Below are 1,085 nucleotides of genomic sequence, written 5' to 3'. Positions count from 1 at the left end.
TTCATTTTAACATAGCTTATGAAAAATTAAAAGCGGTCAATTTAACTGTGACATTTAAAGACTTTTGACAAATGTATATATACCCACTTAACTATCACTTTTACAATAAGAACATTTATATCACTATCCCCTCTCCAATACCTCCTCCAAACCTCTAACCCCCTGCAAACCTCTTCTTCCCCTTTTGCAGTCAACCATACCTCCTCCACATAAAGCCATCCATATCATTAACCCTAAGCAACTACTGATCAGATTTCCCTCATTAAAGATTAGCTTGGCTGTTCGACAACTTCATGTAAATGAAATCATTAGAGTATTATTTTCTGTCAGTTCTTTTATTCAACATTCAACATGTTTTTGAGATTTATCCATTTTTTTCTGTGTACCAGGTTTTTCTTCCTTTTTATTATAAGTAATATTTCATTGTACATATATACTACAATCTATCCATTTACCTGTGATAGAACTTTAGTCATTTCATGTTGTGGGCTATTAAGAATAAAACAGCTGTTAACATTTGAGCATAAGTCATTTTGTAGATATAATGTTTTTACTTCTGTTAGATAAATACCTGTGAGTAGAATGGCTGGGTCATGTGGTAGGCGTAAGTTTAACTTTATGAGAAAGAAGAAGACTGATTTCCAAAGTGGTTATACCTTTATTATATACTCCCATCAATGACATATGAAATTCCTGAATGCTCCAAATCCTTGTTAACAACTGTCACTCTTAATTTTAGCCTAGATCAGTGTTAAGTGGTAACACATGTGATTATCATTTGTAGTTCCATAATGGCATCCCACTCCAGTACTCATGCCTGGAAAATTCCATGGATGGAGGAGCCTGGGAGGCTACAGTCCAAGGGGTTGCAAGGAGTCGGATATGACTGAGAAACTTCAATAATCAATTCAATGTTAATGAAGCTGAGAATATTTTCATGTGCTTAGTTGCCATTAATTTCTCTCCTTTGGTGAACTGTGTTCAAATATTTCTCTCAAATTACATTGAGTTGTTTTTCTTCTTAGTATTTAGTTGTAAAAGTGCTATTTATAAAACATACTATAGATAATTATATACATAAAGAA

Source organism: Bison bison, unplaced genomic scaffold (assembly GCF_000754665.1).
Source record: "Bison bison bison isolate TAMUID 2011002044 unplaced genomic scaffold, Bison_UMD1.0 scf7180017864324, whole genome shotgun sequence".
In the NCBI taxonomy this organism is placed as follows: Eukaryota; Metazoa; Chordata; class Mammalia; order Artiodactyla; family Bovidae; genus Bison; species Bison bison.
This window is presented reverse-complemented; position numbering follows the sequence as displayed.